Raw genomic sequence first — 17,214 nt, 5'->3', positions numbered from 1 at the left:
CACACACCCACACACACACACACACACACGCATACGCACACTGATCTGTATGGTAATGTGAACTCAGTTTCACCCAAAAACCGAGCGTTTGACCTGACTGTACGCTTCGCCCCGCTTCTCCTCCTCCTTCATCTTCTCCTTGTCTCCCGCGTCCTCCTTCCTCCCATACGCATTACTCGAGCGACACGAAATCCCGTCACCTCCCATCGATCGCTTTCCAATCAAAATAAGATCGGCTTCGGTGAAAGCGCTCTGGCTTTTTAAAGCCACAGACAGCAGAGTGGGTGAGGCAAACCCAACGACAGCAAGGAAAGCTGGGATTTCACTTCAAGTGTGGTTCATCCCCCCGTCTCCATGGTAACCTGAACGAAACTGGTCACATTTTCAACAGTTCACGTTCAGGGCTTCTGTTGTTGAAAATCTTTCTTGAAACATTTGCAGGCCTCACATTTTCAGAAGAGACAATGACTTGGTTTTGGGTTCATTACTATTTCTAAAACGTGATACATGGATGGATAAATGGAAGGTGATTCTGCAAGTTGACCCATTTAAAAAGATGAGAGATGTCTGTTATTGTCTGCAAACATTAGCCGAAAATAGTCAAATAAAAGAGAACCGAGCAGAGACCGTCTACTTTTTGCTTTTCTTGGTTGTCACGCTTCAAATAGTCTATGCTTCACTGGTTCATATTAAAATTCTGAAGTATGTCATAGTATGTATACTAAATTGTTTTATTTTGTGCACATCCTTCCTATATGTTTCCTCGTGTTCTGTGTCTTTGGAACTTGTTGATGCTTAGACGACATTTTTGACGTTAGTGTAATGAAACCTGGTCAAATATCTTTTTAAGCATTTTACATTTTGGAGACTTAATTAAGTCATATTTGAACCCCATTTTTTGACTGTATGATGAAGATAAAAGAAAACGTCTAGTTTGAAAGATTGTTTTAGCAAACCAGTTAACATACGGTTTGTTAACAGAGCGTGGTAAATTATTATCACATGATAATTGAAATATTTATTAATGCTAGAACAACTAATGTTGGGTTCTCTTTGACTGCGTATGTGAGAAAATGTGATGTATTTTCTCACATACGCTAATTCAAAAGTGATGTCTTTTGAAAAACAAAGGATGTTGAGCAACCTTTAGCCATAATTGTTCATGGTTGGTTACTTGCTGCCTCACCTTCTCCTTATTAAAGTTCACAATGCAGAGCACATATTTCACACAATTATCATTATAAAAAACATGAATTGAATTGAATTGAATTGGATCACACATGACAAAGTCATGAACACACATCTGTTTTGTGCAGCAGATCCCAGCAGATCAACTTTTCTGTAGATTAAATTAATTTATCTGACTGTTGATCACAGACCGGGCATGTTAATCACTGGTGCAGTTTTTTATTCTACGTTTCTCACCTAAAGATGCGGGGAGAGCCTTAAATAACCCGGTAATATGGCAGCAGGAAGTGAAATGTGTGAGAATAGTCACTGCCGCTGTCGTGCGTGTGGTGAAACTCAGCCTGAGGGCCTTCTACTTCCATGCTCCCCTTTAGCTTCAGAACAAACGACTGACGAACTTCAGACGTTTCAGCCGTGAAACGACCGTCGCTGATCAGGATGCAACAGAGCTGATTCACACAGACGTCCAGTGACCTCCAACTGATCTCCATCCTGCTGACCTTCCTGGTTACTATGGCAATGTTCAGGGTCGTTGAGGAGTCAGATGGAGGTCACACTGCTGGACGTCCAGAACTACCATGATATATCTTTCTCTCCCATTTTCTTTTTCATTGTCTTAAAGGCCGTCATCAGAAGCGCCTGTGTGGTCTGAGTTAGTGACGGACAAACAGCAGACTGAGCGTCACTCCACACAGACCACACACTGTCCCACTGGTGCGGCAGGAGTGCAGCTGTTGGCTCTCACTGGTGAGCACTTTGTGCTGTCACCACACATCTTTAGTAATCTCACTGTAAAAGCCATACCCTCCTGCTTTTATATTCATGGCTGCACTTTTCTGATAACAGAGAAGAGCTCGGATGTTAATGGTGCAGATGCTCCTGAATCTCCTGAGCCAAACGTGGACACGTTTGTGTCTCATTACCACTGGGGGAGTTTCCTTACATAAAATGCCAAAGAAGATCAAGGCCCCAAAATCCTGCAGAGTGTCAGATCTCTGCATTCTGCTGCCATTCTCAAGCAAGTGCACAAAACAGGCCACAGTCATCCAAGCATCCGTCCATCCATGGATCTGTCATCCATCTGTCCATCATCCAATTCAACTGTTCAATCATTCTTCTAATCAAGACTTCATCCATTCTTTTTTTGATCATCTATCTATCCATCTTAAAGCCGTGTCACACAGCCAGACGTACATTTTGTCCATTTTGCACAGATGAAAATTGGTCATATGTAAATATACGTGGAAAAAGAGAGAAAAGTTGTGGTCTTTACATGAAATCTTCACAGATATATCACAAATGAACTACCTTAAAACCATGGAGGAAGTACAAATAAACCATGCAAAGACAAAAGAACACGTTAATTAACATGAAAGCCACACAGAACGCAAACCGTGCATGAACCATGCGTGTTTACATGCAATACATTTGTGATTTGTTCATTAATTACGTAACTTAAATGGGATATGTGCACCGTATACACGATTTAAGATAAGATAAGATAAAGATACTTTATTGATCCCAGCTTGGGAAATTCAGTTGTTGCAGCGTCGGGGTTAGGCTCAAGATACAAACACACACACAATAGACGACAACAGAGAACCAGAACAATCATTCAGAAAGGAAAATCAGTGAATTAGAACAGTTGTTTTGCGTGCCACATCAGGAGAGAAAAACAGACAGACCATAAAAGACTTTATCTTTTGCACATGGATGACAAGTTATAGAGTCCAATGGAGTGAGGTATGAAAGATCTCCTTAAGTTATACATCGGTGGTACATGCCTAAAAACTCCAGTAGACATACGCGAAAAGCTGGTGGAAAGCCACAAACTTGCTTATGCATCTCGCAAAAGAAACGAGCAATTGCATCAAGATGTACATAATATTGGCGTATAAACTACGTAATTCTCAACTGACCAGCTTTGAACAGCTCAAAAACAAATTTACGTAGAGACCAGTCGGACAAAACCCTCGACGGACATCCCACAAAATGTAATTATATAAGCACACCGCATTCATCCGTTCATCTGTTAGTCTTTCCATCATAAATTATCTAATTTATTTATTCATTAACCCATTCATGCATTCATCCATCCAACCATCTTTTCAAATCCGTTTTATGCGGAACACAAAATTAATTCAAAAACAATTGTAAAATCTTTCTTTTCTTTAAATTGACCCAAAAACATTTTTGCCAAATTTTGTTGTCCAAATAAATATAAATGAACACAGATAATGTCATTTTTGAATACAACCTCATTTTGACATATTTTCTTTTTACATTAACAGCAGAATTAGTTTTCGTAAACAGAATGACCTTTCAAGACAAAAACTAATGTCTCTTCATGTCTTATTCAAAACATTTCAAAAATGAAACTTGGAAAACCTTCAGTGTAAAATTGAAGGTGACATGCAGCCTCATATGCTAATTCCCAGCTCGTTCCAATTAATTTGTTCACACATGTTAATTGATTTTACTGTTAACAAAGAGCTTGTTGCAAATGTGTTTTTATTTGGATGGCTGCCATTCCCTGCTCTCCAGAGAACGTTAGCACTTGGATCAGCACAAATCAACGACCACAACATCCTCTTGGGGCTTTTTTTCTTAGAAAATTAAATAAAAACAATGTTGAAATCCTGGGGGGTGGAGCTCTAGGTCTTCCAAGGGACACTCTACTTTTAATGTGGCAGTGTGTGAACATATAAATAGTTAATTTCCTTATCCTGTATATGTGTAACTGCTACTTGTCACAATTGAGTTCCCCTTAAATTAACCTTTTTTTAATTTCAATTTTACCTAAATATTTACATTAATTTTATTTCAACATGGAAACATATTAAAAGTGTGATAGATTGATTGAATAGTGAAATAGGAATTTGTGCATAAATAGTCTGCAGTCTTTAGCGGTTGGGGTCTGGGCTGGAGTCATCTTGCATGCTTGTGGGGATCTTGGCCCATGTGAAGAGACGTCTGGAATCCTGATGATTGGCTGTGAGGAGCCCTGCGACCGACTGGCGACATGGGTGTCCCCTGCATTCGCCCGCAAGTGGCCGGGATAGGCTCCAGCAGCCCCGTGACCCCGAAAGGGAACAGACACATTAGAAGCTGAATGAATGAATGAATGAATCTGTCTAACACAACAATGCTGCCAAAGGACCAGCAGAGTAAACGGAAAGAGCAAACCGGGCAGCTGGCTAGCGTAGCCAGCCCACTGAGTGCCCACTTAAGCCAATGTGGGCAAACACAGGTGGGGTCACAACGAAAGCTACTCAACTGCTCTTATTTGTGGATTCAGGCTGTTTGCAGCCAAAGAACCTTCAAACTGTACGGAACATACAGGTGTCCCGCACAAAATATCAAGGTCATAGACCACTGGGTGAACCCTGTAGAGCAAAAATGTTCATGGACATTTTTTTCTATGGGTCATGGTTAGGCAAGCAGGAGGGAACTTGGATGCAGGAAAGAACATAGAATGAATCTGTTTAAGTCCCTCAAATTAATTTATTCAATACATGCTGAACAGAATACAATGAATCAGAGAATTAGCCAGGATGCAAAACCAGCCGACCCTGAATTCTAATGCAGAGGTTTTTTAGATGCACCTAGACTAAGGAACTGCAAAACACACCTGTACTTCCCCCAAGATGCAGCCACTCCTACCCTCCCAGAAACCTCCAGCACCCATACAGGTGCATGTGACTAAAGCTTTGGCATGTTAAACAAAAACAGTATTCTAAAATCAGAGGTAAAACATGTTGGTCATCAAACCTTACATGAGCACATGCATGAACACTAACCCCAAATATACACGGTTCTGTCTGCAGTGTATTTCCGTTGTGTTGCGTGATGAGTCCTTGTCACCACCACCAGTTATTTTACATGGACTCTGTTGGGTCTCTGGTCCGTCCCACCTCCCTCCTGGATCCTGGCGGACTGGTTTGTCCCGTCACCTTCGCATCAGGTAGTTCCTCCTGCTTTTTTCGCTCATCCAACGCTCATTTCCACAATCAAACCGTCGTCGTGGTGTTATCCGCGATGTTACGTGTGTTACCGTATGAGCACGTCACCATTAAAATGAAATTAATTTCTAATTAAAAAGTTTTATAAATAAAGTTTTTTATTAGTTAAAAGGTTTTATGTTGAAAGCACAACGGAAGTTTTTATTTTGAAACCTGGACCTGTATCCTGTTTCTCCGGCTTTTTGCCGCAACACAGAAAAAAAAATCAATTCTGAGTGCAGAGTTCAAAAATTGTAGATATCAAGGTTATTATAGTTAACGAAAACGAACGAAAAAACTAAAACTAGAACTGAAAAAACATTTTCGTTAACTGAAATAAAAATAAAAACGAGAGTTAAAAAAAAACGAAAACTAACTAAAACTGTTTGTTGTGTTTATAAAACGAACTGAAACTAACTAATATTAACCCCAAAAAATCCTTCGTTTTCGTCTTTGTTAATACACAAGTCTTTTGGGTTGAAATAAAATCTATTTACTTCACGCTGCTAGTTTTACTGTGTATTTGACCCCTACGGCATCACGTTGTCTGTGACGTCACATGATGTCTGTCAGACACTGCCGGCTAGCGTGGTCATAGACATTTACATGAGCGTGATGGCTGCAGTAAAAGTTGGGAGGAAGCGGGAGAGTCCTATTTGGGACTTTTTTGAATATAACAGCATAGAAAACTAAAGTAAGTGCTTTGTAGTCGAAGCAGGACACAAAATTTGTGGAACGCTCCTCAAAGGGAAAAAACCCTACGAAAAGTACATTTAAAAAGCGCACACAACAACACAAATCAACACTACCTACAAGCTAGCCTCTCGCCCGCCCTCCCCCGAAAAAGAAGCAAGAGCAGGTAACGTAATGCTGTTATCGGCTGTTGTATTTTAATTTAAGGATGGTTGTCCTTGTGTCCTCTGAATAATAAGTGTTTCAAAATGTATCTTTGAGTTTTTATTATACAATACTTATTCTGGTGATTTTGAATCATGCACCTGACAAATATCCTAATTTACAAAAAAAAAGAAGAAAAAACTAAAACTAACACTAAAACTAATAAAAACTAAACTATAACGAAGCAATTTCAAAAAATAAAAACTAGTAAAAACTAGTTAAGCTGCCTCTAAAAACTAATTAAAACTAAATAAATTTAAAAACAAAAATTCAAAACGAAATAAAAACTAAAATTAATAAAAAATCCGAAACTATTATAACCTTGGTAGATATCACTCAACTGCTCCGGCTTTCAAAGTAAATGCAACATTCCTTGCTGGTATGTTAGATTCAACACCAACAGACGCAGAAAAAGAGATGAGAAGAGTCTTTAATACAGGGAGGACGTCTGAGAACCATAAGTGCCTTCTTGAAATACTAAGCTCCTCTGAGGCTCTGGATCTGCTTTCCCCTGCTCAGGACCTCCAGTATCTCCTTTTACACCCTGGGATGTGCTGTATGAGTAGTGAACATCAGTTATGATGCTCCTCTTGAGCAGGACCAAACAGTCAATACAAACACTTAAGAGTGATCACAGTCCAATTCAATGTTCTTGGCTTGGAGTGGCAGCGCGGGGAAGCTAATTGGAGGTAATGGAGAGCAGAAGCATGCTCTCTCACACTCGGTCTTTCTAATGGACGTGGGCGTCCAAACGCTGGCAGAAACCAAATCCACTGTCGACTTCATAAACACATGTGCCTGGAGAAGGAGGAGCAGTCATAAAACCAGTGGTACGCTCCAATACGAAAGCAAATCCCTAAGCAAAGCTGCCCATGAAACAGTTGTCAGTGTTTGAGTCTGATGAGTGCAGAACTACACCAAAATGAAAAATAAACTCAATCAACCAGAGTGTCTATTTGTCCTCTCTTAATGTTGGACACAAATCGGTATTTGTAGTTATCTGTTTCTGTAATATCGTTACGTGCACTGCGGCTTTAGCATGAATGGGTGTGCAGAAGTGTACGAGTGTGCATGAAAGTTTTCAATACTGCAAAAATACCCAGAACAACGGATTTAAAGCTGTCTGAAGTGTCAAATATCACGGACCTTAAAACTTAGAGGGATGGGAACGAATGGAAGTGTGCAGAAACTGAGTAGTTAGAAAATGTTTGCTCTACAGTTCAATGCAAAACTGATTACAACAAACCATAACACAAACACAGCGGGCTGTAAATTACACACATCCGTGCACAGATGGGGTGACTTTGTGTGTGTGTGTTTAGATGTATGGGTTCTGCTGATTTACAACCTCTGACATGTCAGATGGAGAAGGAAATTGAAGTCTCAGACCAAGTACCATAAATCCACAAACACGCACCCACACGTGCACACCCACACATGCACATCCACATTGGCCCGTGCTCTAATTAGCCCTGGCACAGCAAACACACTAAACACCATTACCCCACTCTGTCTGCTAATTCAAAGATCAATTTAATTTTATGGATTCTTTATTGGAATTGTAACTCATTCAACGGCCCACCTCTCTGCCCTGAAAGACAGATTTAACCACCTGTTAGTGGACCACAAATTTCTGCAGATTCAGTCATAAAATAGCCAGTGATGTTATTTGGCATTTGACGTTTATTTACATATTTTTGCGGCATAGTTACATGCTGTTGGTGTTAAATGAGATCATAAATTTGATTTTGTTAGGTTTCATAAGTGTTATCTAAAGTAAGCAGACTTTTGCATCAACGCCAAAGAAGTTTAATTGAAAAAGTAAATAAGCTGAGAAGATAAAAAAGGTGGAAGATTATTTAAAAAATCAAGACTGAAAAATTCTGAGATTTAATCTAATTTTTTATGTGCAAAATGTCCTTTTTTGCAGCAGTCCCCCATTAAAATCCCACTCTGATGATCTTTTTATCTGTTTTCTGCCCGTTAGTCTTTCAGCCAAACTCGTCGTGCCATTTTCTAGGACATAGTTTCTGCAGATCATTAGAAGCTCACCTCCGAATTGTGGGCGGGACTGTCAATGCGGAGGAAGCCTTCCCTCACTTCCCAACATCATCATAATAATAATCATAAATTAGATTTATCTGTGATTTTCCAATGCGCTTACAGTGTGTCCATTATTCATTCACTCCTCATTCTTACTTGTGATGGTAGTTATGTGTAACAAAAACCTCCTTCGTTACTTTAGTAAGGGTTAATGGCCTTCGAAGTGTGCATTATTACTTTTTAACGCACGCCGTTGAAGTCTGAACGGTTGCTTCCGTGAAGTGCGTTAAAAAGTAATAACGCACACTTCGAAAGCCATTAACCCGCTTATACCATGGTCACTTACAAAAGTAATACATATTAACCAGTTTTTAGTCCTTATTTCTTGGGTTTTTTTCCGATTTGGATCGCTTTTCTCACAAAAAGCGGACTATTTGTTACATGATGCGTCGCGCCGCACCACCGCTGCAGTCAAGATTCAGTGATATATAAATGCTGATCTTTCCGATGGGTTGAATAAAGCATCAGTTCAGAGAGAAAGTTCACTTCTCACTGCTTGTTTTTGTCCAAATGATGAAGCTAAAGGTTGTTTTAAAGAAGCCGGCGCAGTGATACAAAACATTTAAGCTAGGTGACCGGAACTTCTTTTTTCACCGTGCGGTTATCAGGTTTTAACACACACCCAGCACCCAATCAGAATTGAGTATTTACCCGGACCATGGTTTATTAAAGTTATCTGTATGGTACGTGGGCACACATTTTAAAAAGTAACATTTAAAACAGTAAGAAATGGCACATTTTATAGGTTTGAATAAGGTTTTATTGGGGTTTGCATGACTTTATTTTTCCTGTGTGGTGTGTAGATGAATTGGCAGCTACCTGGAAGAAAGGAATGTTGGTCTTATTTTTAATTAGATCAAGGTGTGACTGCAAAATGTACTCACCTGTGTTTGTCTTCCCCAGAGTGCTCCGGCAAAACCCTTCCCCTAGGAACAGAGCTATATTTAGGGTTCCGGGAGAATCTATTCAGGGGCCTGAGGGGGGAAGTCATTGTATTTGGGCGATATTTGTTGTTTTAATGTTTCTACTTGATATTTTAAATTAAAGTAATTTTTCTTAGAATTTATTTAAGGAATTTAGAATAAAAAATTTAGCCTTTATATGTGAATTGTAGATTTCAGGAAAAGTAAACCTCCCTCCAGGAAGGAGGAGATGGATGCTTAATTAGTATTTAAACCACCTGTAATTTTAGTGAACGTGTTGGTGCCAAGTCAAAGGAAAATACCTATGGAAGAATAAAGCTCTTTACTAATTTAACCTGACCTCTGAGAACTTCCTACACTCCCTCTGCTCAAAGGCCAGCCGGTGACACTATGGTAACAGAGGCGTGGCTGCCAGTTTGTGCCTACGGTCCCTCTGACCATCACCGGGACATTCACACACCAGTGGATCTGCACTGGAGGCAGGGAGGGTGGAGTGTCTCTCCCAAGGACACGACAGTTGACTGGTGGAAGCGGGGATTGAACCGATCATTGGACAACCTGCTCAACCACTGCCGCCCATAAATCATCCCGTATTATATTTAATCTCTCCTGCTTGCTTACAGCCTCTTACAACCCCAACCTAACATTAGCAGTGCAACAACAATGGCAGCAATATCATAGATATCCAGCCGTCCAGTTTAGATGCAGATTCCAGCTCAGACGAGAAGAACAAAGAGGTTCATGGATCTGTTGGTCTGCAGGTGGAGGATCAGAAAGGGGCGGAGCAGGAAGCTTGTGGCTCGCCGACTGTAGCACCTGCAGGGTTTTTCAAACAGCATTTTTTCATCTGCTCCTGAGTTCTGACATGAAATTTTAATATTGTCTTTTCTAAATGTCCTCCATTATCAGAAAAATGCTACAAGAACATGTCAAAAACAGCCAAAACACCGTTTTCATTGTGGTGGGTCTTTAAGGCCAGATAAGTCAGAAGGTCTTTTGAATTCAAATATTTAATTTACTAATCTGGGTGTATTTCCGTCTTTCATTAAAAAAAATGAAGCCTAAAAAGGGTCGGCCATTTTGAATGAACAAACCAGCGTCCTGGAGAAAGAACAGATAAAGTCCGTTTAACCAAACAAAAAAAACAGATTTCACAAACTGTCCTTATCAAGACGGATCGATTCAGAAAAGTAGGGCCAACATACCGGAGGCACTGTGGAGCGTGGTGACATTTCACACCAGAGATGTAATGTCTTCTTCTCTGCCAAAGTCCCACAACAACCCATAAGGTGCACCGCCTCGTAGGGCTCCCCCTACATTTTGGAGAAAATGGACGACTTTTAAGAAATCGTGTTTTGCACAAAGAACACATGATTTACAGATCGGAGAATTGACGCTCCTTTTGTGAAATACCACTGTACTCAATGGATCAGGAGGCAGCCATGACATCCAGAGGTGTGCCATAAAGACAGCCTAGCCACAGTCCATTGGTTTGGTGAGAGGGGGGTGTACAGTCCCACAAATAGGGCAGTCATTTGAGCGATCATGACCTTTAATTAATTAATCTCTAAAACATCTAATTTTGAAATTTCCAATAAATCCTAATAATGCGAATAAACACAAACCAACTCGCACGATAAGTCATTCAAAAACACGTGTGTGATCAATACTTTGATTGACAGCAGATACATTCAAACATCTGCCAGGGCACTAGCGCTCATCATCATCTGTCAAAGGAGACGTTGGCGTCTTCTTCGTGAAGCGGCGAGCTCCTTACACGTGGGAGGAGCTATGGATGATCAGCTGAAAGCGCTCTTGGAACTGGCGTTTAGCCTCGTCCGGTATCATCACCACGGCGACGGGGTCTGACTCCCTCACGTACGCGTCTCAGTTACCGAGGTCTCCTGCAGAATGTGGCCTCTGCCTGACCTTTGCCCTCAGTCTGACTGCAGAGATCCCAGCCAACCTTTGACCCCGTCCCTCTCCCGCCGCTCTGATCTCCCCACAGCTCGGTCCGCATCAGATGTAGGTGTCTACTGATTTTCAACTGCGGCGCTGGACTCTACTGAACTCTACTGACGTGACCACACGTCTCACGTGTCAGATGTGTTTGTGTCCCCGAACGCAACTGGTTTCCTGCCCCACATCTGCATCAAATAAACACCTTGATGTGTGTGTGTGTGTGTGTGTGTGTGTGTGCGTCTGCCTGAAGCCTTTGATTGTGAGAGTGTGTACACGCAGCTCTCACTGTGGATTTCTCCCCATACATCATCTGTGAGTGTTTTCCTTCTCCCAGCATGAGAATACGAACCTTCTGGCTGACTGTCCTCCTCATCTGTAACCTCCGCGGGTGATGAATGGAGTATCGGAGCTGCTCCTCTCCACTGTACTGCAGTTTGAAACCTCCTCGTCTTTGTCTCTGTTTATGGTGTTTGTGTCTGTGGGGGGGGGGGTTCAGGCTTTCCTTCAGCATTCCTGCTGAGCCGAGCAGAGGTCACTCCCAGGACAAACTGGGATATGTGTGCGTGTGTGTGCGTGCACGTGGGGCCTCCTCTGTCCAAGATGAAGGATGGTGGGAGGGAGGTGAAGGAGAGGTGAGGGGGTACCAGGGAGGAGGTCAGCCTGCGGTCAAATGCAAACGCCTCCTCCCGCCGCCGCCGCCGCCTCCCGCCATAGAAACTGCGGAGTGGAGCTCCTGCTGTTGTGTGCCGATTGTCTGCTTCAGCGAGGAAGAGGAGGTCCTCTTCCTCTCCTTATTCTTTTCAGCACAGAATGGAGGAGACAGAGGCAGGTATTTGTTTAAAACACACACACACACACACACACACGCACACACAGCAGCCACAAATGTGACCCAGAGCAGTAATGGATAAAAAATGAGAGTGACCTCTGACCCTCTCCTTCCTCGTCTCCTTCCTCTTCTTCTTCACCCTCTACAGTAACCCCCCTCCCCCTCTTCCTCCATTTTCCACTCAGATCTCCTCTTCTTGCTCCTTCTTCTAAACGTTCCTCCTTTTCTACGCCGTGCATGAATGGAAACATGTTTCCTGATCTTCAGTGATTCACGAAGAAACTTTTTTAGGTTTTTGATGTCGCCTAAGATGTTTTAGGCGATTTGGTTTTGCTCTCCCTTCTCCTTCTCCATGCTCCTTAAATGTAAAAGTCATTTTTCCACATTACAATTATTTTTTGAGTTACTGCAAGTTATAGTTAAACTTGTTATGATAAGTATTTTTTAGTTAATTTTTGTTTACGTTTATTAGTAGCATGAAAAAGTCAAAAAATCATCAACATCCATATATTCGTTCAAAGAGCCATAAGGTTTAAGTTTTATCTTTTTAAACTGCTAATAAAGTAAATGTTTTAATTTTTTTGCCTTTTTTTAAACGACAGATTCGTTTTAGATGTAATTTCTGATCATATTATATACCCTTAACCCTAACTTTCACAATATTTTCTTTTTATTAAACTCTTAAAGCTTATACTGTTTTACAAATAAATAAAAATGGCTGATATGACTACAGGAAATACAATAATAAATAATACCTCATGCCTGCGGTTCAAAGTTATGATGAGAACATGAATGTAAAACCAGCCAAACACCATATTATGGCTTTGATTGACCCTTTTTTTTAAACCCTGCTCCAGAGAAATGGACATTTGCAGAAAAAATCTTTTCCTCCTAAAATAAAAAGCAGATGAGCAGAGTGAGGAAGGAAAACACACAGCTTTGACTAAACCTGTCACCAATCTAAACACTTCTGACCCCAAAGAAACACAAATATTGAACAAATAACAAGTAACACCCAAATAATAAGAAGGGAAAAAATCCCTAACTTTATTTGTTCCTAATTAATCCAACCCAATGTTGTTTCCAGAAGCTTTTTGCAGTAAATTTCTTCATTGAAGCAAATTTTTTTGCAGAAAAAGATTCTTTTTCACTCATAATTTGACTTCTGCCTCCGTTTTGTTCCCTAAAGAGCAAAACACAAGTTACACACAATTTTTAAATGAGTTTTTTGAAATTGTGTCCCTCGTGTTTTTTAAATATTATTCACACTTTTTTTTTTATTAAATTCCCTCCTTACAGTTTAACACACAGAAAAAAACTGGAGGTTTTTATTTTATTTTTTTAAGCTTACCTCACTTCAGTCATTATTTTTCTGTTTTGTCTTATATATTTGTTTTCATTTGTCTATATAATTGTGCTAAATGGTCTCCTAGTGTGCTAAAGTACATTTGACCTTAATAAAAACCTATAAACAATTCATAATTAAAAAAAGAAAAATGTATCTTTAATATAAAACATTCCTGAAGCCCTGTCTTTGTTTCGCATCTGTTGGTTTAAGTATGGTGAATTTTGTTTAAACGTCAAACTTGTTTTCCTTTTTCGTTTTGACCTGCTGATAAACGGAAAACTTATTTCACTTATTTCAATTAGAATTTAAAATCTGGATAGTTCTCTTCACTAGGCAAAAATACCTGTTAGTATATAATGAAGTACTTTGCAATACACAAAGCATAATTACATAGAACATAAAACAATATTAAAATATTTTATAATCCTAATGTGTATTTTTGAACGATGTCTATAAATCTAATGTAATGTTTTCTACATGTTATTCAATATTTGTTTCCTTAATGTAACTCTACTTTAATAATCTGTCTGTTCTTTATTTTTTTCTTTAAAAATACATCAAATATTATATGTTTTTTATTTCTTCTTTCTATTTTTTTTATAAATTCTATTGGGTAGAAAAAATTAAATACCTCAAAGCAACAAAAACATGTCACTTCTTTATAACTTCAGAATCTGGGAACAGAAGAAGAAAAGTAAATGTAAAGGTAAATGCTGAAAATAAAGTTATAAAGATTTATCAGTAGTGATTGTTTCAGGAACTTTCTCTGACTACAGGTATTTTTATTTTAAATTATTTTATTTATTGAATTTAGTTTCATTTTCTGAAACACAGGAATGTCATATTTTACTTTCTTTTTTTGTGGCCTTTAATAAATAATGTATCGTAGGAGTGAAGGAATTGGTGTCAGGGAGAAATGACCAAATAAAGAACAACGTTCCTGCTGAATGTTTGTCACCTGGACAAAAAAAAAACATTTTACCTGGCTGCATGCAGCTTCGTTTGGCGCCACCTGCTGGTGGAAACATGACACGAACGTCCAGAGAATTTGCTCTGAAGCCAGTCAGCAGATGAGGAGAGGAGGAAGCAATAAGGATAGATAGATAGATAGATAGATAGATAGATAGATAGATAGATAGATAGATAGATAGATAGATAGATAGATAGATAGATAGATAGATAGATAGATAGATAGATAGATAGATAGATAGATAGATAGATAGATAGATAGATAGATAGATAGATAGATAGATAGATAGATAGATAGATAGATAGATAGATAGATAGATAGATAGATAGATAGATAGATAGATAGATAGATAGATAGATAGATAGATAGATAGATAGATAGATAGATAGATAGAATTAAATTTTCATCTGGTTCTTGGATGAAAATTTCCCTTTTTCTTTTACATGTTGTGACCTCTAAAGGTATTTTGATGATTTATGAATGCACCCCTCAAAACTTTATTTTCTGTAGAAATGACAGATGCATGTCTGGATTTACATTTGGCTTTTAGCCCAAAAAGAACATGTGGAGGCTTCAAAAGGACCCTGAGCAGCTTACAAACATTCCTCTGTCCTTCAACCAACAGTCATAAATCTGGAGTGAAAGCTGTGACGGACAGAGACGCTACGCCACAGCAGCTCTCACCATCTCTGCAAACCCTTCCTGCTAGGCTTTCTCATTTTTACCCACATCAAAAATAACTGTTTGGGATCATCTTCTCTGTTGAGGAACCTCAAATCTTCTGCAGCTGCTGCAGCCCTCATGCTGTCCAAGGCTGCTGGCGCCTCGTCTAAATACGTTTTTATAAAATCAGTAATGCATTTACGCAACTGCAGGCGTGATCATTCAGCCTTTGATCCTTGGTCTTATAGATAAATTGTCACTAAGAAGAACATCAAAAACATCAATCTTCTTCTCTGTAAGAAGTTACTGTTAACCTGCAAAAGATTCCTATTATTCAAATGTAAACCCTTTTATTGATCAGTGCAAACCAAAGCATAAAGCATGAAAACAGCACAAAAGCAGGGAAAAAATACTAAAATGATGGAATATTGTTGCATCCTCAGGTGCAGAAAACTGGGAGCAGCTGCTAAAAACTGCAGAGAAACTAATGGAGCTGAGAAGTGAAGCTCAGTGGGAGTCAGACATTATCACCTTCATAACATGTTTGCCATTGAGGTCAATAGAGAAGAACATGGAGGAGCTGAAGGGCAGAACTATTACCCTATTATTCCCTCTTCTGGCTTCTCAAAACCTGTTTCCATTCTGGGAAAAATGTCTTCCCAAACTTGTGACTCTGTGTTTTCCAATCTCTCATGGAAGTAGCATCTTTTTAATCAACCAGTCCAGCAGTCCTTCGGTTCCAGGGAATCTCTCTTCATTGGGCTCCTGTTAGGATGAGCAACAGGAGACAAAGACTGGAAGAGAAAAACTGAAAAAAAGGATGTAATAATAACAGACTGAAACCAAAGACTTAGACGGAGGGATAATAAACTCACAGAGAACTAGAAGACTGCAAAGCTACAACGCCTGTTCTAGTGGCCACGTCCAAACAATGCGTTTTGATTTTCCGCGTTCATAACTTGTGCATTCACGCGTCGCCGGCTGTTTTCGGGTTCTACGTACAAAACTCTCTGCCACTGAACGCGCGCTGAAAGTTAAAGTGGTTGAACTTTGATTGATCAGGAACTGGGCTTTCATCATGACATATGGATGGCTTCCCTTTTAATTGATTTTAGAGGACAAATTAATAACTGCAGTTATCAGGTCTTTCATATAAGTAAGTGATGGATGTGATGGAGAGGACTTTGAATAAGCTCCTTCATGGATAATCCTTTCTAACCTGTACTTGGCTATAAGGCAGCTTCGCTGTCACACCAACCGCCACAGGAGATCATCCCCACCTCACTCCATCGGACTTTATAACCCATCATCCATATGCCATGGATAAAATATTTCAATGTCTGTTTTTCTAGTTTGTTTGTTTGTTTGTATTGAGTCTGTATACAGACGCTGCAACAAACCCAATTTTCCAAGCTGGGATCAATAAAGTCTCTCTTTATCTTATTATATATATATATATATATATATATATATATATACATATATATATATATATATATATATATATATATATATATATATATATATATATATACATATATATATATATATATATATATATATATATACATATATATATATATATATATATATATATATACATATATATACATATATATATATATATATATATATATATACATATATACATATATATATATATATATATATATATATATATATATATATATATATATATATATATAGATAGCTCGGTTGGTAAGGTGCAGGACTGTCGTGCAGGAAACCCGGGTTCGATTCCCAGGGCGGAATGAACAATTAATGGCAATGAAAAATGGGGCAATTACCATAACAATGACGGGCAATTAACATCAGCCAGTGAGCGTCCTTGGGCAAGACCCTTAACGCTACCGCCTACCTCACAACATGAGAGATAATGAACCACATGTCATGCTGCTCAGACGTCGCCCGGCCAAACAAGGTCTGCGTCAGGTGCTGAGGGACCAGAGCACCCTGATGGAAAGTGGGCTACTGGAACAAGACGGAAATGGACTAGATGTGAGAACAAGGTTCTGTTAGAATGCTACTACTCAAGTAATCCCACCCAGAGGGGTTACATGCAGAGAATGTGGAATGAATGGATGCTTCGAAACCCACAATCAGGGCTAACTGCCAAACAACTGGTAGCCCAGTGCTCTAACATCCACAAACGGCAACTCCTATCACAACTTGAGATTGAAGCAATACAATACAATGCCACGGGAGAGCCAGAACAACAGGTCAGAGAGGAGGTTATACCACACTCCCACCCTGAGATTGGGTACACAGCCCCAACAACCACAATTACACTGAGCGAGGCAGCAACTGAC

The 17,214-nt window shown here is 39.5% G+C and overlaps 1 long non-coding RNA gene across 1 annotated transcript; it reads right to left on the bottom strand.

The window, feature by feature from the left end:
• Window positions 1-2,688: 2,688 nt before the first annotated feature.
• On the bottom strand, window positions 2,689-16,235 carry LOC144994197 (uncharacterized). The gene is made up of 2 exons (XR_013657626.1): window positions 10,318-16,235; window positions 2,689-10,213 (listed from the first exon to the last, which is right to left on the bottom strand). It is a non-coding gene; the product is annotated as an uncharacterized LOC144994197 (long non-coding RNA).
• Window positions 16,236-17,214: the final 979 nt, after the last annotated feature.

The sequence above is a fragment of the Oryzias latipes genome, chromosome 8 (genome assembly GCF_053564925.1).
Source record: "Oryzias latipes strain Hd-rR chromosome 8, Olatipes_Hd-rR_3.1".
In the NCBI taxonomy this organism is placed as follows: Eukaryota; Metazoa; Chordata; class Actinopteri; order Beloniformes; family Adrianichthyidae; genus Oryzias; species Oryzias latipes.
Note: the sequence above shows the minus strand (reverse complement) of the source record. Positions and strands in the feature narration are given on the sequence as shown.